This window comes from Sciurus vulgaris (assembly GCF_902686455.1).
Source record: "Sciurus vulgaris genome assembly, chromosome: 1".
In the NCBI taxonomy this organism is placed as follows: Eukaryota; Metazoa; Chordata; class Mammalia; order Rodentia; family Sciuridae; genus Sciurus; species Sciurus vulgaris.
Window position 1 is genome coordinate 76,552,875 of NC_136461.1, and position 24,001 is coordinate 76,576,875.

Sequence of the window (24,001 nt, forward strand, 5' to 3'; positions counted from 1 at the left end):
CACTGTATGGTGGCACTATTCTTGATGGAACAACTGTAGAGTCTGACTCCCTCATCATCCTGGGGTATCTGTGTGCTACAAATGGTCTTAAAAATTAAATTAGTTTTATTTAAGTTGCTAAGCAAATTGTTATTAGCCAATGAGAACACTAAATAATACAGATTCTAAAACAACTGTGGTAGGTTAAAACATTTAATAATGGATTATTCTTGATTTCACCTTCTGTTAATCTGGTCATAGCATTTACCCTGAGTGACTTCTAAGAAATGATGTCATGGCAGGAAGACAGAGGGAAAAAATGATTCCAAGATTTAAATCTTATAAGATTACAGTGAAGATTCTCAAACGGACAGAAAGGAATTTATTTTGAGTTTGAGTTAAATCTTCCTGTTTTGTGATTTTAGAAGGTAGTCTTTAAAGTGTAGGAAAAAGAAAAAACTAAGAAAAGGGTATTGGAAAGCAGAGTTGTAGGTCCTAAGGATGAGGCAGTAATTACCCATAGAAGTTAAATAAACAGAGAAGTGGAGCCTGGACTTAGACTTGCATTCCAGACAGGAATTTCCTCTGCCAGTACTCAGACGTCCCATCGGTGCCTGCAGACCAGACAGCCTCTACCCAGCTGAGAACTGTAGTCTCTGCCTAGAGCCAAGTGAGATGTCCAGGACCTCTCCTATTAATATTATGAGATCCGCCACCCTTGGCAGGAGTGATGCTCCACTGTCCCTAGTAGATTTACACAGTTTTGTCTAATTTCTCCTATGTTCAAAAAACTCTCCAATCCTATTCTAGAACAAAAGTAAATACTTGAAAAACAGCATAATATCTAAGGACCGATATGGGAGAAAAAGAATCTACCTGGAATAGAACATGCATGACATCTCCTTAATGTTAAAAGCAACCCAGTTATACAATGTAATCTCTTTCTAGAGTGCTTGTTCATGATTTCCATAAAATCCAGTTAAAGATCATAGGTCATTTTTATAATTATTAGGATTATAAATAAGTGTGAGTTGACTTAGTCTAGTGGAAAACATGCTTTCATACTTAAACTTTGTTTTAACTTTCATGATCCAACAGAAATGCAAGCCTCATGATTGCAACTTTGGCTGAGTGGCAGTTGTTTCACATTCTGATGTTGCTTGTTTGATTTGTTCCCTGGGGAGAGGGAACTAGACAGAGACCTTTTGTTCCTTAGATCTTTAGAGTATGGTACAACCCTCCTTTGATTTCTTGATTTGCTCCATCTCTTGCTGAAGTTTATGCTCTCATTCTCTTTGAAAAGTAGTTTCTGTTCCTAAAGGAAAGATAACAGTCAGAACTTGTACATCTTACCATGTTTCCCATACTGTCAAGTTAGTTCCCCTTTGGGTATTTCCATTAATCCTTCAAGTCTTTTGACACTTGTTCTGGAAGTTCTTTCCTCCCTTAAGTTGCATTCTTTTTCTGTCTGTCTATCTAGCTCCTTTTCTCCTGAGCCTCCTACACCGGCTAAATATTTCTCTGGCCTTTCTTCAGCTTCAGAACTATTTTTGTCTTATAGTTTGTAAAATATTGGTGGCTTAGAATTGCATTCTTGGAACCCTTCACTCATATGCATCATGATTTTTCTGGAAAAACTATAAAAACTATATATATATATATATATATATATGTATTTTTTTCTTTATTTCTGATTTACCTGATGTAGAATCTCAAACATGTGTAGCCAGGTAAGAAAGGTAGAAAAAATGCAGTGGAAATGTAGCTATGTGATTCAGAAACAGAGCAGGCATTTCATAAAGGAATTTAGTACAAGTCTGCAAAATTTTGGTGGCAGATGCAAGAGAAATAACTTGAAATTACTGGAGCCTGCAGTAACCCATAGGATATTTCTGGTCCAAAATGCCAATTCAGTATGGATTTGGAGTAGAGCTAAGATAGCAAGAAGGTATTGGGCACATGAGCCCTCAACCAATGTACTTAAAAATGGGTAAGATGGTCAGGGAGTCTTCCTACTCATTATAGTCCTCCCAGAGATAAAGGTACACTATTTTTGGCAGTAACACAATCACTGATGATCCCACTGCATAGGGAACACCAGCTGGATATTTTACTAGACCATCTGATGCAGAAAGGTTCTTTTTATCTCATGGAATCACAGTGTCCTCACTCAGTCAATGAGAAAGTAAGAGTCTTTGAACTATTTCATGAGGATTTGATCACTAATATCTTAAATCAGTTGCAAAATGTTTAGTTATTAACAGCTATTATTTATTAACAATATCATAATGAAATATTTCATGGGATTTTATCTGGCAAGTAGATAACCATTAGTAACCAGAGATGGCCAGAGATAAGATTAGAGAGGAAATGAGAAATGTAGTAGAGTAACTGGACTGGATATTCTTCTTTCAGGGGTGTCGAATTCTCATCCTTATACTTTGTTTTTGACTTGGGGGACTGGAAGAGAAAACTGAAATGTTGTGATAAAATACCAGTAATTTCAGAGCAAGGATCCTCTCCTGCTCCAACTTTGCCTGAGCCCTGTCCTGTTCCATCTTCTTAGTCAACTGCCTCATATGTTCCTGATGACTCCTTTCTTTCTGTTCCATGATTTGCTCATTCTTCTTTTGGATTTCCTCCAACATATTCTTTACAGCTTCTGCAGATTCAGACTTTATATGTTCCACTGAGGAAGAAAGACAAAGAAATATAAAAATTAATTTGTACATGCTATTTTTACCTCTTACCCTTTTAAAAAATTTATCATGGTTTTGAAAACTGTGGTAATTTTTGGATCAGAAAACAAATGACTGTCCATGCCAATCAGAGTAAAATTTCCACAGAACTAAGAATGATACTTGCTCTTCTTCCTTTACAATGAATTCTTCATTTTATGTGGGCCAGTATTTCCAGGAAATGTTTCTAGGCATTTCAACTAGTCTCAGTGATTTCAGTTTTCCTCACCTTCAACCTCTTTTTCTTTTTCTGTGAGTGACTGATCGGTTTGTAAAAGTGCATCTGCCACATCCTCCTTGGAATCCAAATATTTTTGCAGCATCTCTTCTGCCTAAACAGAGGGCATTTGAATGTGGAAATGGAGGCTATGGGTTAAAGGAAATCCTTGCAATACATCTGTTAATTCAAGTCAATGTTTCCAGCCATGTAACAATTCACTCCAAAATTCAAATAGCATTTCAAATTTATTAGATCTAAACTCAACTCTTGATCCCCCTTAAATATGATCCTTCCCAATTACTCCAGTCATCTACGAACAGTTCATCTACCTGCATCCTTGATATCTTGTTCCCCCCACTTGTCCCTCATGTAATCATCAGATGTGTAACCAGAACCTGTCACTTGTCATGTACTCCAAACACCCTACCCCAAGACTTTTTCACCTCCTTTACCAAAGTCTGTCCTCATCAGAGCAGTGACAGTTTTGCCATATTATTTTAGGAAAGATCAAACCACACTTAAACTCAAAACCCTCTATTGACTTTCTGCTCAGCCAAATTAATTTCAGACTGATTTCAGTGTCCTCCAAGGTACTCACTTTTCTAGCCTCTTGCCTCTGTCCTTATGTCCTGGAGAATCTCCTTTGCTTTCTGCTACCAGCACATTAATTTTTATGCTATTCCTGGAACATGAGCCAATTAATTCTTCTCAAACCTTTCTGTTATTTGAAATTTCCTTCTCCTACAGATCCCTTTGTTTTTTCTATCTTCTTTGAAGAGTCTGCTGAAACTTCACCTTATCTTATATAAGCATAGTAAAATACTGTATTTTATGGTCAATATCCCTTGTAGCTGGGGTGCATATATGATTAAATTCTTGCCAAAAACAAAATCAGAAATTATAATTATAATTCCATAATTATATGGAACTTTTTGGAAATCTCCTTTAAGGGGGTTGACTCACAGCACTTCTACAGTTCTGCTTTCTTCCTTTTTTTCCACCTAGAAAGTGGAGCCAAAGGCTGAGACAAACATTTGCCTTAGAACATGAATTCAGCTTGAGGTCAGAGGTCAAATGCCCAGGAACTGCAACCAAGACATGATAGGCTATCATAGCACAATTGGGTGCTCTCCTCCTCACTTCTTGGATTCAAAAGAAGGAAAATTTTGCCTTTTTGAGGCTATTGATGCTTTTTCACTTTGAATAATATGTAGCCAAACTTCATTCTGATGTAATCTTAGTACACCAGCGTAGAAAAATTAAGACCACAGATTGGGACACTCAGATTTTCATCTCAGCAGTACCACTTTTTCCCTGTGTGATCTTAAGATAGTCCTTCTACTTCTCTGTGATTAATTTTCTTTTTAAATTAAAGTGTATATTAATAATAGTTTATGATGTGAAGATTTAGTGAATTATGCTGTAGAATCCAATAAAGCATTACCTGCTATTGTCATTATTATTATTTGTAAGATACAACTTGTTTATTGTTCATTTAAGATTTAGAAAATACTTGCTTTTATAAGTTAATTTGCTTTTTGTTTTTGTTTTTTAATTTCTTTCTCAACAGCAACTTGCCAAGCAAGAACCTGAAGCACAGGCCAAGATGAAGTGTTGGTGAATGATTGGAAGATTGGATGAATGAATGAATTCCACAAACATCTTTTGAGGACTTTCTGTGATTCCCAGGAAGAAGCTAGCTATCTCATGATAGGCTCCCTTACTGAATGAACCAGTCAATGGGTGAATGAAAGGCAGAGGCACTGCACACCAATCACAGTGCCATCTTCCTTGTTCCCAAAGGAGTTTGAAAGAGTCTCCTCAGTAATCCCAGAAATGGTACCAGTTACATAGGTTACCTGTATCCCCTTTCCAGGAGTCTGGTAGTACTTTTTCTTCAGTTTCTTTTCCTTCTGAATAAAGAGATGGTAACCTCCTGGTTTAGAAAATGTCTCCTGCTTTACTTCTTCTTCCAGAGGACCAAAAATATCCTGAAGTAAAGTTGAGCAATAATCCGGTGAGGCTTCCCTGTTTCGCTTACAGAAGTCTTCTTTCTTTGCTTCCAGCTGAGCCTGTAAAGTGATAAAAGAGCACAGATGGAACAGTGAACCGTGAGGAGAAGGGTAGTTACAGCTCCTGGGAAATGCTTCTCCTGTGGAGATTGTGGCATCTAAATGGGAACATTGTCTTTACCACACTGTGACATCCTACAACATCCATAAGACTCTGCTTTTCTAAAGCTCTCTTCCCCTAGTTTTCCTGCTTTCAGAGAGTGATTCTCAAAGCACACATATTATTTCATACGAAACATTTATCTCTTCAGGTGTTTAATATATGTACCCATTTCAGAGCACAGATGTGGCAGTGAGGCAGGCCTGCACTGAGTTCCTTAACCCACCACATTGGGGCTTTGTAACCTTGATGCTTGTGAACTGAGGATTCCATGTCTGTGAAACAGAAGGAGCAATAATCCTCTTGTAGATTTCTTGTCAGAATTATATGAGTGATGCAGACTATATTCCCAGTGACTTTTCTAGAGGTGCTGAGTGAAATAAATAATTATTTTATACATTCTTTAATATGAGAATTTTTTGCATATTTTCACTCTTCTAGGTTAAAGAAGAAATGAAGATTATAACATAGTTGTACACTCTACTTTGTTGTCGAAGATATGGGCATACATGGTGGGGAAATTAACAAAAATGGAAATTTTTAAGAAATAATCTTATGATGGGTGTGTCTTTCTTTGTCTTTAAATTTTTCTCTCCGCTTAAATAAAAGCAATAAATTATTAGGTTTATTTAAAAATAATTTAATTCCCACAGATTATTAGCAGGAAACACAGCATTAATGTTTCTTCTTTAACTATAATGGAAAAAAAAAACTAAATTAAGGATCTTTTTATGAATGCCCTTGTACAATTTACATCATTGCTGAAAATATGACCTTAAGAGTGGAGAAATATACAAAAATGGATTTTAGTCAGAAACTTGGATTGTTGTGGAAAAAATAGTGCCATTTTTTAGTAGAGTGAAGGCTAGGCATAATTTTGAAATCATAATTTCAAATATATATAAAATACTGAGTTTTGCTGTTCTGAGGTCTAGGAAGAATACTTTTCTCAAGAAGTCAGTTGTCATGACACAGAACACCAAATATACCCCTAATTCCTTCTGGAACTTTTGGTCCACATCCTTGAAAGAGTTCTTCATGAAGACTTGTATGGCCTCGCTCTCACAGTCCCTGTGCAGGTCCAACAGCTCTTGGAGGGTCTCTGTGGGCAGCTGCGCCTTCTGGTCCATCTGCTGGACATAGTGGGCAAGGGCCTTCTGCACAGCTATAGAATTTTCTATCTGGGCCAGGGCCATGACCACATTCTCCAGGCAGAGCAGGTCCCCACTGCTGATGGCATTGACATAAGTCAACACCAGGCTCTCTAGACCTACAAAAAATAATTTTAAGAAATAGTGACTGTGAGATGGTGAACAGTATATTCTATAGACTTTCAAGAGAGGGTCACAAATAATAATTTTAACCATTTCTTCCTCTAGGTTCACCGATGAAAGTTTGTTTGTATTTTTGTTGTTGTTGTCTTTTTTTTCCCTTTTGCCTAAAAGAAAGATTTGGGTTGAATTCATCAGGGTAATGATATTCTGGGAGATAGATATTAGGCCTAGGTCTTTTATTACCCTTGGTAGTTATTTGTTCACTCCTTTCCCCCCTTTTCTTCCAATTTCCTTTTACTTCTATTCATGAAAAAGACCAAGGAGAAAACAGCTTTTTATTTTCCCCCTTTCCTTGGGTGCGGGTAACCAGTCCTGTGTCTGGTGTATGTAAATGGGTCTTCCCAGGTATTCTCTCAGGAGAGCTAATGGTAGGTGACCAGCTTTCCCCCGTTTGCCCGGGCATTGCTGTTCGCACCACTGAAAGCCTCTCATCCCAGGAAAAGTTAACCTCACGCAAGTCAGAGTGGCTGTCACACTACAAGAAACAGCAGTTCACAGCTGCATCCTGGACCTTCTCTTTCCATAGTAATAAGTCATTTCTCTATGTATGACTTGTGACTTTTCTTTCTTTCCTTGATCTTTTGTAAATCTTGGATTTGTATATTTAAATTTCTGTGTGATATCCCTTACTGTGTACATCAGATGAAACTCCATATTAAATAATTCCAATACGAACAATTGCATCCACTCTGAAAGCCTAGTCTTCCTGATATTACTATGTCAGTAAGCAGCCTACCATCATAACAGTTGTTAAGTTTCAATTTGTGGAGATAGGCTTAAAACTTTCTTCTGATTTCCTCTATTGATATATGTTCCCTTCATTATCAGGACTTTTGGATTTGACATCCAAAATCTGTTCAGATCTTGTCCACCTTGACCATTTCCACTGCCATAATCAATCCCCATTTAAAGCTAAACCATTGCAAAGAGCATCTGCCTTCTCATTCCTTCCCTCATAGAACCCAATGCATTTTCTAAAGACTATAAAAAGTTTAAAACTTGACCATGCTGCCCAAAATCTCCCCAGATCTTGTCACAGGGCTTAGCACCAACTGTAACCTCCTTGAATCACGAGTCAGTCCTCTTGAGCCCTGACCCTGCAACCTCTCCAGTCACGGCACCACACTCATCCTCTTTCCTCTGCCCCCCTCACCTGTCTTTCTTCTGTTTGGTTGACATTGCAAAGTTCCTTTTTCCACAGGCTTTTTTATATTACATTATTCTGTCTGTGAGTCATTCTTTCCTGTTCTTCTGGTAACTCCTGTCCCTTTTTAGGTTCTCCTCTTACACATCACCTTTACAGACAAATATTCTGTGTCCCAATCTAAATGACATCCCACCTGCCTAGTCCGTTACTCTCTCACAGCAGCCTATTACTTTTGTTTATTATGCTAATAATTATGAATTTTATTTTTTACTTTTTAGCGTATATTTTGCTCTCATTATGGTGGAATAGGGATAGAAATCACATTTCTTTTATCCATCAATGTACCAGTGGTTGGTTCATTGCAATCATTCTCTAAATATTTTTAAATTTATGAACAGGATAGTTGCACCATAGTTAGTGGCAATGTCACATCTAAATGTGGAATTTTATTTCTTTTCTGACTATTGCTCTCTCTCTCTCTCTCTCTCTCTCTCTCTCTCTCCCTCTCTCTCTTTCTCTTTACACACACACACACACACACACACACACACACACACACACATCTTAGGAAGTTCTTTCATAAGTGGGAAGCTAAGAAGTTGGTATAAAAGGTTACTAGAGATGGGCATGGTCATGCACACTATAATCACAGTGACTTAGGAGGCTGAGGCAGGAGAATCACAAATATGAGGCCAGCCTCAGCAACTTAGCAGGAATCTGTCTCAAAAAATAAAAAGGGGCTAGGAATGTAGCTCAGTGACAACTTACCCCTGATTTCAATCAACAGTACAAAAAAGGAAGAAGTGGTAATTTTACTAGAGAAGAATTAGGTTTTTCTTTTCTTTTTGTGCTCCTCGATTTAACAAATAAGTTCTTTGAGTTTTCTTGAAAAGTACTTAATGTGATCCATGTTCTATGCTTTCCTGAACTCATTGGACTATGTGTTTGTCCTAATTGACCTTTATGCCTCCCTCTTGTATTCCTACAATGAGCAGAAGGAAAGTCCAGATAAGAAGCTGGGAGAGAGATTGACTCACGTGGCCCATTGACTGTGATGCCACCAGGCAGAGTCTTGGCACCAGAATCACTGATGACGTATGAATAGAATTCTAAAGCTTGTTCTACAAATTCAGGATTCAGATCTTTCTCCTCTAGCTGCTCCAGCTGTAAAGTACTTCCTCTGAGCAGGCCGGTCAAAGATGAAGCATTTTCTCTTTGGGAAGAACTTCCAGATGCATAACCGAGGCTCATTAAATTTCTTGCTTTTTTTATCAGTAACTGCAGGAATGAAAATTAGATGGAGTGAACTTCAAACTAATTACCCCAAATGGATTACCACTTCAACTTTATAAATTTCAGAAAGTCTGTGTAGGAGAAAATAATCTAATGATGAGTAAGGACTATCAAAAGTTAGAGGGATAGGGAAAGGAAAAACCTTTCTCCAAGAATATATATATATGATTACACAAATGGTATTAATCCATTGAAACAAAAAGGTGTACCCCATATATATATATATATATATATATATATATATATATATATATGGTGCCATTTTAAATTGGATCCAACTAATGTAGTCAAGCAATGTTTTCATTTCCTCTAACAGAACAATCAGGATAACACAGTTACAAAACTATAAACTTTAACATCTACATGGAAATGGTCATTAGTGTATTATTTTCTATTTTATTCCAACCATCCAACAAGCCCAGTAACCTTTTTTTAGCCTCAGTGCATGCTCCAGGTACTCATCAGCACTCACGGGGTTCCCATCTACTTCCAGTTGCAGGAAGAAATCTCTGAGAGACCACACAAAGTTTGGAAAGAAACTCACACAGTCAGCTGAGTCATCTACCCCACTATTCCCAGGTGAGGATTTTGCCCTGATTCAATGTGTCAGCTCTGTCACATAGCTGAGATGTTGCATTAAGAAAACCATAGCAGAAAGATGCCATTTTTTTCCCTCTCTTTGCTTCAAATGCTTACCTAAAACAATGTTTTATATTTATAATTCACGTATATATTTACAAACATTCACTCACAAAATTCATTCATTCATAAGCAATTATTGAACATCTACTATGAACCAAGCATTGCCCTAGGGACCAAGAATACTACAATCAATGAGACAATGCTACCACTCTAGTGATGGAGACTGACAATAAGCAAGCATATAAAATAAAATGAATCTCAGACTATGATAATAATTGTCTTTAAGAAAACTGAATGAGGCAAAAGTTGAGAAATTATCTGACCATGTCTGTATGTGATGCAGGTTATGAAGTTTTCCAGAGAGATGAATGTGTTTTCTAATGTTGTAGTTCAGCAGCAATCTAAATGAACTGAGGGAGCCATGAAAAATCCAGTGGAAGAAAGTTCCAGACACAAGTCACATCATCTGCAAACCCTGAGGAAATCACTGAGTGTATACAACCCTTATCAAGAAGTCTACTGTGGTAGGGTAGATATCCTAAGAGAAAAAGGGTAAGGACATATAATCTCTAGACCCTGGTAAGGAGTTTGAAATTTAATATTAATTAAATGGGAAGCCACTGGTGGATATTCAGGGGAGAGACAAGATGGTATGACTTTTAATAAAAGAACATACTAGCTGTGACTGCATCTGTGAAAGTCAGGATTATAAGCAAAGGAAACAAGCAGACAAGGAGAAAATCAAAATGGGAGAATGGAAGCTTAGACTAGAGCTACCTTATAGAAGGTACTGAGAATAGGTCCGTCCAGGGAAATATCTTTGCCAGTGCAGCTGAAAGGATTTGTCATATAATACTTTCTAGGATACAAGGGAAGAAATCATATGAGATGATTCCTAAGTTTCCAGTCTGAACATCTTTGTGAATGATGTGGGAATTTACTGTGTTGGGACTGACTGGGTAGGGAGTAGTTCTGGACAGGAAATTAAGAGGAATTTCATTGTGCACATTTTGAGGCTAAAACATCTCTTACACATTGAAGTGGGGACTTTACATCAGCAGGTAAATACAAAAGTTGGAACTTGGTTGTAACTGGAAACACAAACTTGGTGGTGATTGACAAATAGGTACTACAAAAAGCTTTGAGGCTGGTGGAGATCACCTAGGGCCTAAGAGTAGAGAAATAAGAGAAAAGGCACATTAATTAAAGAGTTATTGCTTTCAGAATTCATGATAAAAAAGAAAATTCAGCAAAGAAAATTAAAAAGGTCTATCAATGAGGAAAGCAGAATGTTAGAAAGCTATGACATTCTAGATACAAAAAGAAGCAAGTGGTTGAGAAAAGAGGGTAAGATCAATTTATTAGATCCTTCTGAGATATCAGACAAGATGAGAATTACCTATTAGAAACAGGAAAGTGAAAGTGAATTCAGTGAAATGCTTGGAATGTAAGTTCATGGACATGGTGAAGTTGTTGATAATGACCTAGACTCAGCAGTGCAGAAGGTGTTGATAAATCCATGAGGAGGTGTGGCAATAGAGGGACCAGGGTGTTACCAGTGTCTATGGTTGCTACTCTCTAAAACATATCAGCACTTAAAATCTTTGACAAATAAAAGGTGTGTTTCCTGATTGGGAGATAACTGCAGCAAAGAAGGGCAGTGGGGTCTGCAAATGTGTCTGGATGTGTGCTTCAAATGAGGTTCTATTTTTAATGGCAGAGGAAATAAGAAAGTGTCTGTAACTAAAAGGGAGCAAGAAACACAAGTATCTCCTTGGTGTGACAGATTCCATGCAAAATATGGGATAAAAAAGTCACCACCCAAGACTAATGGAGAGGTGTATAGGGAAAATAATGTTTACGGCATATAGCTAGGTGCCAGGAGGTAACATTTAGAGAAGGTGATAAAAAGGCAGAGATTTGCTGAAGTGAAGACACAAATTCCAGGGACTGTTGAGTGTTTGGAGAGGGTCGGAGATGAATTTAAACAGGGGTGTTCTGAATGCTGTATGGCTGTGTGTATAAGGATATGTGAGAACAGGAAGGTTTGAACTTTGTGTCATGATTGATATGTTGAGCATAATGAGATTCTTCACTACTTGTCTTCCTCAGTACCTGTGATGAAAAGAAGCTAAAATTTTCCATACACAAAAAGGATACAGCAGTTGGTCCATGGCCTGCTGGTTGATGGTTCCCATGCTGTTGTAAATGAAGGTGCTGCTCAGGAGGATTGCCAGGGAAAAGATCCAGCCATCATTCTGGTTGTCTCCCTAGAAATCAGTGTAGAAGCTGCACAGAACAGTGACTGATTATGTGCTTAGTTCAGATAGGCAAAGACTGAATGTTAGTTCTGTCTTTCATTAGCTGGAGAATCATGGGAAAGTCACAGTGACAGGCAATAATTTTTTTCACTTGTTTAATGAATTAACACATATCCAATTCTTTGTGTATAATTAAAATCAGAATATAAATGTATATAGGAGAATGAAGCACATAAGTCCTTGATAATATTTTAGTTCCTCTTTGCTGTTATCAGTTGATAAAATACAAGATATTTTAATACGGGTATCCTACCTTAGTTTACGAACCTATTCCTTTTCTTTTTCTTTTTTTTTTTTTTTTTGCTTTGAATTTTTTTTATTAATTTTAATTGAAAATCATAAATTTACATAGGGCAATATTGTTTGATTCATTCTGTTATTATTTTTTCCCTTCCCCCCCACCCTTCCCACCCCTCTTTTCCCTCTATACAGTCCTTCCTTTCTCCATTCTTACCACCCACCTTATCCCTAACTCTAAACCTAACCCTAAAGCTAACCCCTCCTACCCCCCATTATGTGTCCTCTACCGCTTATCAGCGAGATCATTCGTCCTTTAGTTTTTTGAGATTGGCTTATCTCACTTAGCATGATATCCTTCAATTTCATCCATTTGCCTGCAAATGCCATGATTTTATCATTCTTCATGGCGGAGTAATATTCCATTGTATATATATGCCACATTTTCTTTCTTTTTTTTTTTATTGTAAACAAATGGGATACATGTTGTTTCTCTGTTTGTACATGGCGTAAAGGCATACCATTTGTGTATTCATAAATTTACATAGAGTAATGTTGTTTGATTCATTCTGTTATTTTTTCACTTCCCCCCACCCCTCCCACCCCTCTTTACCCTCTATACAGTACTTCCTTCCTCCATACTTGCCCCCCTCCCTAACCCTAACTCTAACCCTAACATTAACCCTTCCCTCCCCCCCCCTTTATGTGTCATCCTCCACTTATTAGCGATATCATTCGTCCTTTGGCTTTTTGAGATTGGCTTATCTCACTTAGCATGATATTCTCCAATTTCATCCATTTGCCTGCAAATGCCATAATTTTGTCATTCTTTATGGCTGAGTAGTATTCCATTGTGTATATATACCACAGTTTCTTTATCCACTCATCAATTGAAGGGCATCTAGGTTGGTTCCATAGTCTGGCTATTGTGAATTGAGCAGCTATGAACATTGATGTGGCTGTATCTCTGTAGTATGCTGATTTTAAGTCCTTTGGGTATAGGCCAAGGAGTGGGATAGCTGGGTCAAATGGAGGGTCCATTCCAAGTTTTCTAAGGAATCTCCACACTGCTTTCCAGAGTGGCTGCACTAATTTGCAGCCCCACCAGCAGTGTATGAGTGTACCTTTTTCCCCACATCCTTGCCAACACCTATTGTTGCTTGTGTTCTTGATAATTGCCATTCTAATAGGTGTGAGATGAAATCTTAGGGTAGTTTTGATTTGCATTTCTCTTATTACTAGAGATGTTGAACATTTTTCCATATGTTTGTTGATTGCTTGTAGATCTTCTTCTGTGAAGTGTCTGTTCATTTCCTCAGCCCATTTGTTGATTGGATTGTTTGTATTCTTGGTGTAGAGTTTTTTGAGTTCTTTATAGATTCTGGAAATTAGTGCTCTATCTGAAGTGTGAGTGGCAAAGATATTCTCCCAGTCTGTAGGCTCTCTCTTCACAGTACTGATAGTTTCCTTTGCTGAGAGAAAGATTTAATTTGAATCTATCCCAGTGGTTGATTCTAGCTTTTATTTCTTGTGCTATGGGAGTCCTGTTAATGAAGTCTGATCCTAAGCCAACAAGTTGAAGGTTTGAACCTACTTTTTCTTCTATAAGATGCAGGGTCTCTGATCTGATTCCGAAGTCCTTGATCCATTTTGAGTTGAGTTTTGTGCAGGGTGAGAGATAGGGATTTAGTTTCATTCTGTTGCATATGGATTTCCAGTTTTCCCAGCACCATTTTTGAAGAGGCTATCTTTTCTCCATTGCATATTTTTCGAACCTTTGTCTAGTATGAGAAAATTGTATTTATTTGGGTTTGTGTCCACGTCCTCTATTCTGTACCATTGATCCACCTGTCTATTTTGGTACCAATACCATGCCGTTTTTGTTACTATTGCTTTGTAATAGAGTAGAAGATTTGGTATTGCGATACCCCCTGCTTCGCTCTTTCTACTGATGATTGCTTTAACTATTCTGGGTTTCTTACTCTTCCAGATGAATTTCATAATTGCTTGCCCTATTTCTGTAAGGTACATCATTGGGATTTTAATTGGAATTGCATTGAATCTGTATAGTACTTTTGGTAGTATGGCCATTTTGACAATATTAATTCTGCCTATCCAAGAACATGGGAGATCTTCCATCTTCTAAGGTTTTCTTTAATTTCTTTCTTTAGTGTTCTGTAGTTTTCATTGTAGAGTTCTTTCACCTCTTTTGTGAGATTGATTCCAAAGTATTTTATTTTTTTTGATGCTATTGTGAATGGGGTAGTTTTCCTAATTTCTCTTTCTGAAGATTCATCACTTATGTATAAAAATGCGTTGGATTTATGGGCATTGATCTTGTAACCTGCTACTTTACTGAATTCATTTATGAGTTCTAAGTGTTTTCTGGTGGAATTTCCAGGTTCCTCTAAACATATAATCATGTCTTCAGTGAACAGGGATAGTATTCGTATCCCTTTAATTTCTTTGGTTTGTCTAATTGCTCTGGCCAGAGTCTTAAGAACGATGTTGAATAGAAGTGGTGAAAGAGGGCATCCCTGCCTTGTTCCAGTTGTTAGGGGGGATGCTTTCAGTTATTCACCATTTACAATGATATTGGCCATGGGCTTAGTGTAGATGGCCTTTACAATGTTAAGGAATGTTCCCAGTACCCCAATTTTCTCTAGTGTTTTGAGCATGAAGGGATGCTATATTTTATCGAATGCTTTTTCTGCATCTATTGAAATAATCATGTGATTCTTTTTTTTTTTTCTAGCTGTAGTGTTAGGTCGTTTATTTGTTGAGTTTTACTTCTTTTATTAAATGCGCTCCATGAAATAAATTTCCCTCTAAGTACTGCTTTCATAGTGTCCCAGAGATTTTGATATGATGTTTCTTTGTTCTCATTTACCTCTAAGTATTTTTTAATTTCCTTCCTAATATCTTCTGTTATCCATTCATCATATAATAGCATATTGTTTAATCTCCAGATGTTGGAATAGTTTCTGTGTTTTACTCTTTCATTTATTTCTAACTTCAATCCATTATGATCTGATAGAATACATGCTAGTGTCTCTATCTTCTTATATTTGCTAACATTAGCTTTGTGGCATAATATATGGTCTATTTTAGAGAAGGATCCATGTGCTGCTGAGAAGAAAGTGTATTCGCTCTTGGTTGGATGGTATATTCTATAAATGTCCGTTAAGTCTAAATTATTGATTGTGTTATTGAGATCTATGGTTTCTTTGTTCAATTTTTGTCTGGAAGATCTGTCCAGTGGTGAGAGAGGCGTGTTAAAATCACCTAGTATTATTGTGTTATGGTCTATTTGGTTTCTGAAATTGAGAAGGATTTGTTTGACATACATGGATGAGCCGCTGTTTGGGGCATAGATGTTTATGATTGTTATATCTTGCTGATTTATGCTTCCCTTAAGCAGTATGAAATGACCTTCTTTATCCCTTCTGACTAACTTTGGCTTGAAGTCCACATTATCGGAAATGAGGATGGATACTCCAGCTTTTTTGCTGAGTCCATGTGCATGGTATGTTTTTCCCCATCCTTTCACCTTTAGTCTATGGGTATCTTTTTCTATGAGGTGAGTCTCTTGCAGGCAACATATTGTTGGATCTTTCTTTTTAATCCAGTCTGCCAGTCTATGTCTTTTGATTGATGAATTCAGGCCATTAACATTCAGGATTATTATAAAGAAATGATTTGGTTTCCTGGTCATTTGGTTCATTTTTAAAATTTTATTTATTTATTTGTTTGACACAACTTGTTTCCTCCTTTATTTGACAATTCCTTTAGGATAATTCCTCCCTTTGCTGATTTGCTTCTTTGTTTTTCATCTCTTCCTCATGAAATATTTTGCTGAGAATGTTTTGTAATGCTGGCTTTCTTTTTGTAAATTCTTTTAGCTTTTGTTTATCATGGAAGGATTTTATTTCATCGTCAAATTTGAAGGTAAGTTTTGCTGGGTGTAAGATTCTTGGTTGGCATCCATTTTCTTTCAGGGCTTGAAAAATGTTGTTCCAGGCCCTTCTAGCTTTTAGGGTCTGGACTGAAAAATCTGCTGATATCCGTATTGGTTTCCCCCTGAATGTAATTTGGTTCTTTTCTCTCACAGCCTTTAAAATTCTGTCTTTATTTTGTTTGTTAGGTATTTTCATTATAATGTGCCTTAGTGTGGGTCTCTTGTAATTTTGTGTATTCGGAGTCCTATAAGCCTCTTGAACTTGATTTTCCATTTCATTCTTCAGATTTGGGAAATTTTCTGATATTATTTCATTGAATAAATTGTTCATTCCTTTGGCTTGTTTCTCTAGGCCTTCCTCAATCCCAATAATTCTTAAATTTGGCCTTTTCATGATATCCCATAGTTCTTGTAGATTCTGTTCATGATTTCTTACCATCTTCTCTGTTTGTTCAACTTTGTTTTCAAGGTTAAATATTTTGTCTTCAATGTCTGAGGTTCTGTCTTCCAGGTGTTCTATCCTATTGTATATGCTTTCTATGGAGTTCTTAATTTGGTTTATTGTTTCCTTCATTTCAAGGATTTCTGTTTGGTTTTTTTTCAATATCTCTAACTCTTTATTGAAATGATCTTTTGCTTCCTGTATTTGTTCTTTTAACTATCGATTGGTGCGATCATTCAATGCTTGCATTTGCTCTTTCATCTCATCGTTTGCTTCTCTGATTATTTTAATTATGTACATTCTGAACTCCTTTTCTGTCATTTATTCTGCCATGCTGTCATTGGGTTTTATTGATGTAACATCTAGATTTGTTTGCAGCATTTTCTTTCCTTGTTTTCTCATATTGTTCAGGTATCAGAGGACCGCTGAGATATTGCAGATTTCCTCTATTGACTTACACTGTCCCTGAAGATTTCTATATATATCCCCCCTTAGCCTTCAGTAGGCTGAAGTCTTGGAGGAAGTTGATAATGCGGTGCTCCACAAGGAAGCTGCCTCTCTAGGAGTGGTGGCCTTCAGGTGGGTTATAATCCCTGCTAGTGGGCAGAGGTGCCTCCACTTGTTGACCAATGGTCATCCCAATCATGTGATTCTTAACTTTTAGTCTGTTGATATGGTGAATGACATTTATTGATTTCCAGATGTTGAACCAACCTTGCATCCCTGAGATGAAACCCACTTGATCGTGGTGCACTATCTTTTTAATATATTTTTGTATGCAATTTGCTAAAATTTTCTTGAGAATTTTTGCATTGATGTTCATTAAGGATATTGGTCTGAAATTTTCTTTCCTTGATGTGTCTTTGTCTGGTTTAGGTATCAGGGTGATATTGGCTTCATAGAATGAGTTTGGGAGGGTTCCCTCCTCTTCTATTTTATGGAATACTTTGAGAAGTATTGGAATGAGCTCTTCTTTAAAGGTTTTGTAGAACTCGGCTGAGAACCCATCTGGTCCTGGACTTTTCTTTGTTGGTAGGCTTTTGATGACCTCTTTTATTTCATTGCTTGAAATTGATTTATTTAAGTTGTGTATGTCCTCCTCGTTCAGTTTAGGTAATTCATATGTCTCTAGAAACTTGTTGATGTCTTCGAGGTTTTCTGTTTTGTTGGAGTAGAGATTTTCAAAATAGCTTCTAATTATCTTTTGTATTTCCCTTGTGTCTGTTGTGATATTTCCTTGTTCATTCCAAATTTTAGTAATTTGAGTTTTCTCCCTCTTTCTCTTTGTTAGTGTGGCTAAGTGTTTATCAATTTTGTTTATTTTTTCAAAGAACCAACTATTTATTTTGTTAATTTTTCTGATTGTTTCTTTTGTTTCAATTTCATTGATTTCGGCTCTGATTTTAACTATTTCCTGTCTTTACTACTTTTGGTGTTAGTCTGCTCTTCTTTTTCTAGGGCTTTGAGCTGTAGTGTTAAGTCATTTATTTTTGATTTCTACTTCTTTTGTTGAATGTGCCCCACGAAATAAATCTTCCTCTAAGTATTGCTTTCATAGTGTCCCAGAGATTTTGATATGATGTGTCTTTGTTCTCATTTACCTCTAAGAATTTTTTTATTTCCCTCCTGATGTCTTCTGTTATCCATTCATCATATAATAGTGTGTTACTTAATCTCCAGGTATTGGAGAAGTTTCTGTTTTTTGTTTTGTCATTTATTTCTAATTTCAACTCATTATGATCTGATAGAGTACAAGGTAGTATCTCTATCTTCTTGTATTTGCTAACATTAGCTTTGTGGCATAAGACATGGTCCAATTTAGAGAAGGATCCATGTGCTGCTGAGAAGAAACTGTATTCGTTCTTTGTTGGATGGTATATTCTATATAAGTCGGTTAAGTCTAAATTGTTGATTGTGTTGTTGAGATCTATGGTTTCTTTATTCAATTTTTCTTTGGACGATCTATCCAGTGGTGAGAGACGTGTGTTAAAATCGCCTAGTATTATTGTGTTGTGGTCTATTTGATTTCTGGAATTGAGAAGCATTTGTTTGACATACATGGATGAGTCACTGTTTGGGGCATAGACATTTATGATTGTTATGTCTTGCTGATTTATGCTTCCCTTAAGCAGTATGTAATGTCCTTCTTTATCCCTTCTGACTACTTTTGCTTGAAGTCCACATTATCTGAAATGAGGCTGGATACTCCAGTTTTTTTGCTGTGTTCATGTGCATGGTATGTTTTTTCCCATCCTTTCACCTTTAGTCTATGGGTATCTTTTTCTATGAGATGAGTCTCTTGCAGGCAGCAAATTGTTGGATTTTTCTTTTTAATCCAATCTGCCAGTCTATGTCTTTTGATTGATGAGTTCAGGCCATTAACATTCAGGGTTATTATTGTGATATGATTTGTATTCCCAGTCATTTGACTCATTTTTGTTTTTTGACATGATTTGGTTTCCCCTTTATTTGGCTATTCCTTTAGGCTAGCTCCTCTCATTGCTGATTTGCATTGTTGTTTTTCATTCTTTCTCATGGAGTATTTTGCTGAGAATGTTCTGCAGTGCTGGCTTTCTTTTAGTAAATTCCTATAGCTTTTGTTTATCATGGAAGGATCTTATTTCATCATCAAATCTGAAAGTAAGTTTTGCTGGGTATAAGATTCTTGGTTGGCATCCATTTTCTTTCAGGGCTTGGTAAATGTTGTTCCAGGCCCTTCTAGCTTTTAGGGTCTGGATTGAAAAATCTGCAGATAATCTTATTGGTTTCCCCCTGAATGTAATTTGATTCTTTTCTCTCGTGGCCTTTAAAATTCTGTCTTTATTTTGTATGTTAGGTATTTTCATAATAATGTGTCTTGGTGTGGGTCTGTTGTAATTTTGTATATTTGGAGGCCTATAAGCCTCTTGTACTTGGTTTTCCATTTCATTCTTCAGATTTGGGAAATTTTCTGATATTATTTCATTGAATATATTGTTCATTCCTTTGGTTTGTTTCTCTAAGCCTTCCTCAATCCCAATAATTCTTCAATTTGGCCTTTTCATGATATCCCATAATTCTTGTAGATTTTGTTCATGATTTCTTACCATCTTCTCTGTTTGGTCAACTTTGTTTTCAAGATTAAATATTTTGTCCTCAATATCTGGGGTTCTGTTTTCCAGGAGTTCTATCCTATTGGTTATGCTTCCTATGAAGTTTTTAACTTGGTTTATTGTTTCCTTCATTTCAAGGATTTCTGTTTGTTTTTTCTTCAATATCTCTAACTCTTTATTGAAATGATCTCTTCCTTCCTGTATTTGCTCCTTTAACTGTTAATTGGTGCGATCATTTAATGCCTGCATTTGCTGTTCCATCTTCTCTTTTGCTTTCCTGATTGTTTTAATTATGTACATTCTGAACTCCCTTTCTGACATTTCTTCTGCTGTGCTGTCATTGGGTTTTATTGATATAGTATCTAGGTTTGTTTGGGACATTTTCTTCCCTTGTTTTCTCATATTGGTCAGATGTCAGTGGGACTTTGTGATATTGCAGAATTCTCCTATTGGTTTATAGTGTCCCTGTAGATTTCCAGTGTCTCACCTTCCTGCCTTCAGTAGCCTGAAGTCTTGGAGTAACTTGATAATGCAGTGCTTCCAAGGAAAGCTGCCCCTAGCCTGCTACTGGTTCCAGGGCTTGGAGCTGGCTCTGTGTGGAAAGGCTCTCACTGGGGAGCCTGCTCTGAGAAGCTAGCCTGGAAAGGCGCTTCCCACTGGAGGGGGCCGGGCTGTGGGCTGCTTGGGGAATCCCTGACTGCCCTGTCCTGGTCCCTGAAACAACCCATGGGCAGGAACTCGCCGCCCTGGTTCAGGGACTTGAAGCTTGGTTCTGTGCAGAAAGGCTCTCACTGGGGGGCCTGCTCCAAGAAGCTGGAGAATCTGGCCCTGTGGGAGAGGCCCACCGCTGAAGTGCTCAGAGCTGCCTGGGGAAGACTCTAGCTGCTCTGCCGTACTCTAATAAGCCACCCGAATCTGGGCCTGCCACCCGGGCAGCGCTTCACCGGGTGGGGGAGACTCACCCCATGGCTCTGTTTTAGTCCGAGTCTCTCAATGCCTCCCCTTCTTGAATCCTGGGTTCTGGAGCTACTGAAGATGCAGTCACCCTCTAGTCCGCCATCTTGGATCGCCCGAACCTATTCCTTTTCTATTACATGTCATTGTAAATACTTTTCAGCAGTAGTTAAAATAAGTTAATTTAATAAGAGGCTTCCAAGTCTAAGGTTTGTAAGAGCTATAATGTATGATCCTTAGTGAACGAAGATGTCATCATTAGATCTTATACTTTCCTTCTCTTAATAGTGCTTCTGAGAAAAAGGGTATTCTCAGTATCTTTATGAATCCACACTGGAAAGTCATGCAAGTTGGTAAAAAGTATAACCCAGTTTAGGGATGTCTTTAGCTCCCTCACAAACATTTTGCTATCATATGAAAGAAACATGGATAAATATAGCTGTCATTATTTATAGGTTGACCCATAATTAATCAGTTGAAGTGGGTGTCTACTCTCAATCCTTATACCAAGTAAATGAAAAGAATAATGCATTAATAGGTTTAGTCAGAAGCACAAATCAAGGAGTGGGAGTCACAAGTGCAGAGCGGGATATTGTTCTGGTATAAGTAGAATATGAAAGGTTTCTTTTTTACTTTCTCTGTCTTGTAGCACCTTTGTGTCAAGCAGAACTAGGGTGTGGTCTGGTTTCTGGGGAGGAGGCACACACCACATCCAGATTCCCTTGGTGTGGGATTACACTGTGTATCCCAGAGGGAAACCTGCAGAGGAGAATAAGGATGAGAGGGGAAGAGACTGAGAAAGTTAATATACAGTGAAAAGGGATAAAAGAAACTGCAAGTATTGATTTTAATTACAATCCCAGACATAGGGAAATTATGGTATCCAGTGCAGTATGAAACCTTTATTTTACCTTAAAGCTCAAAGGAAGTTTGCTGTTACTACATCAACATTCTAGTAAAGGTCTTGTCATTCATTTTTATGTAAGCTAATTTTCTTCATCAATGCATTATATTTAGCACCTATATTTCTGAATAGCAGAATGCAGGCAAAGTGGGATAGTTGATTGACTCGAATTCTCCAAACAGAATGTAAGGAGTCCACTGGTGGATGGAAAGTTAGCTTCACTGTCCCTCCCTGATTCTAACTTTCTCCCCTCCATTCCCATGCTGGACACCCACAGTGCAGTGGACAGAGGGCTCAGCAGAGCTTTGCTGGTGGGCACTCACCCTTTTGCTTCCCAGCCAGCTTGTTCATCAGGTAGGATTTTCCTGTGAGGTAGAAGCCCACATTGGCCACCACCACCACAGGCTGTGTGATGCCTGACAGCATCTGCAGGGCTTCTGGCTTAACCACTAGCTGCTCCTCCATGTCCTCAATGAGGCACATGGGGCATGTCCAACTCTGAGGCCATGTCTGGGATGCTAGTTTGCCTGCAAGAAAAGAGGTGGGATGGGAAGTAATTTCTTTTCAATATACTGAGCTGAACTTCACAGTAGGGACTAAAATTCTGTATTCTGTCCTTGATCTTGTTTTATGTACATCTTCAAAAGACCTGCCAGGCATAAAGGCTGTCTTATAGACTGATCTAATAGATCTCACTTAAAATAGCATGATTTTGAAATAAATTTCCAAAACAGCTACACAGTGAATTAGCATTTTTAAATATACCCTTTATGTAGATTCCCCTACTGTTAATATAAAATCATAGACAAGTGACTGAAGTCAGGACTTCAACAGTAGTGGAGTACAATTCACTAACCTACAACTTTATTCACAGTTTACTGGTTTTCCACTCATGTTCTTTTCTGCATTACAGTCCAATTCAGGACTCTTTGCTATTAGTCATTAGTCTCCTCTCTTCTGTAGCTCCTAATTCTTAATCTTTCACAACTTTGACAGTTTAGAAGAGTACAGGTCTGTCATTTTGTAGATTGTTTTCAATTTGGGTATTTTTGATGTTTTCTTAATATTAGATTGAAATTACATATTTTGGGTAAGAATGTGATTCTCTGTTGATGACATCAATGGAATCCTGACATTGACATGATTTATCCTGATGCTGCTACCTTAACTTTGATCAATTGTTTAAGGTGCTATTTGCCAGATTTCTCCACGGTGAGGTACTATTACCATTTTATAATTAAAATTTACACTTTGGGAAGATACTTTTCTGAGTATGCAAACATAGTCTCTCATCATGTTCTCATATGTTTTGGCCACTAATTTTAAAATCCATTGATAAGTCCTGTTTATTAATGAACTATTATGGCATTTCCCTGAAGGTGAGTTTACTTTCTTTAGTTTCTTTCTTTCTTTCTTCCTCTTTTTTCTTTCTTTCTTTGTTTCTTTCTCTCTCTCTCTCTCTCTCTCTCTCTCTTTTTCATTCTGGGGATTGCACTCATCGACACTAAATCACTGAGTTATATTCCCAGCACTTTTTGTGTTTAATTTGAGACAGGTTCTTGCTACATGGTTTAGGGACTTGCTAAGATGCTGAAGCTGACTTTGAACTTGTGATCCTCCTTGCCTCAGACTCTCCAATTGATGGATTTAAAGGTATTCACTGTGGCACCCAGCTAAAGGTGGTTTTCAATTCTTATCACCCCATACATTTATTAATTGGAATTCTATGGTAAGAATTGTGTATTCTCTTCCATTTATTTATTTACTCAAACATTTATTTACTTGTATTAGTTTAGACTTAAACATGTTTACACTGTGGGTGGTAATTGATGATTAGTATTTATTTTATTGCTTATCTAGTCCCAGATTTGTTAATCTAGGGCTCCTACAAACTGGATTCTATATTCTCTTGACATGCTTTTATTATATTTTCAGCATTACTTTACTTTCTGACACTACAAGACATTTGAGGACCATATCACATTTTTCCCTGCCTCAGTCCTAGAATTTACCCTTTCTCCCAAATGCTGTGGTTCCTTTTATTTGATAATGATATCAAGACACTAATATCACACTAGGCATGTCCATTGTGTCTAGTGCATCTCAAGGGAAAGTTGAAATATGTGTATCCACGCTAGCACATGCATACATATTCTATACCAAATTTCCCCCTATCCATTTAAGTTCCTGATGGTATTTCCAATTTAGTTCAACACAACTGAATTCGTTCAAGTTTCCTCACTTTCTTCATTTTTCTCTCTTTTCTCTAAGAGATCACTTGGTTGCTATCTTTCATAATAGATTTACCTATTTGCATTAATTCTAGGACACACATAGAATATTTTCAATGTTTCTGATCCTATGAAAAATGAATTTGCTAATGAGTATTTTATTACTCATTACTCATTATGCCGTGTTCCAAAGTTGCATAGTTCTTTCGTTCTTTACCCTTTAATGGTGTGGTTAAATTGTAGTGGATGATGAGGGAGAGGACACTGAGTCGGGAAGCAACACTTTATCAGTGGTGCCAAGGCCCAGAGGGATAATTCCCAATGTCTGAGCCCCGAG

At 37.3% G+C, this 24,001-nt stretch overlaps 1 pseudogene across 1 annotated transcript; it reads right to left on the reverse strand.

The window, feature by feature from the left end:
• Positions 1–1,036: 1,036 nt before the first annotated feature.
• LOC306664824 (guanylate-binding protein 2-like) lies at positions 1,037–21,898 on the reverse strand (annotated as a pseudogene). The gene is made up of 10 exons (XR_013766898.1): positions 21,757–21,898; positions 21,269–21,288; positions 11,686–11,795; positions 9,310–9,506; positions 8,628–8,868; positions 6,099–6,379; positions 4,797–5,009; positions 2,947–3,049; positions 2,475–2,668; positions 1,037–1,294 (listed from the first exon to the last, which is right to left on the reverse strand). The product of XR_013766898.1 is annotated as a guanylate-binding protein 2-like (transcript).
• Between the last annotated feature and the right edge of the window lie 2,103 nt (positions 21,899–24,001).